This window comes from Triticum aestivum, chromosome 6D, assembly GCF_018294505.1.
Source record: "Triticum aestivum cultivar Chinese Spring chromosome 6D, IWGSC CS RefSeq v2.1, whole genome shotgun sequence".
Taxonomy (NCBI): Eukaryota; Viridiplantae; Streptophyta; class Magnoliopsida; order Poales; family Poaceae; genus Triticum; species Triticum aestivum.
Window position 1 is genome coordinate 23,274,025 of NC_057811.1, and position 494 is coordinate 23,274,518.

Consider the following 494-nt stretch of genomic DNA (forward strand, 5'->3'; position numbering starts at 1 on the left):
CCTCCGCCGCGCGCCCCATAGCCGTCGCCCCGTACGTCACCGTCGCTGCCCTCCGCCCCCGGCCCGCCGCGGTCGCCGTCGCCCTCCGCCACCCTGTGAGCGCCGCCCCGATCCCCTCCTCCTCCTCCCTGTAATGGCCGCCGCCGCTGCCGCCGCGCCCCCTAGCTATTATATGTGTACGTAGTTTAATTTAGATTTGTAATTTAGTTGTATTAATTTGGATGTGTAGTTAGATGTGTAGTTAATTTAGTTGTTGTAATTTAGATGTATTAATTTAGATGTGTAGTTTAGATTTTTCATATTTAGAAGTCATTTATGTATGTTCATATTTAGAAGAAAAAGAAGGAGAGAAAAAAGGAAAATAAGAAGAGGAAGAAGGAGAAGAAGAAGAAGAATAAGAAGAAGAGGAGAGGAAGTAGAGGAGAAATAAATAAGAAGATGAAAAAGAAGAAAAAAAAAGAGTAGAAGAAGAAGAAATAGAGGAGAAGAAGAAG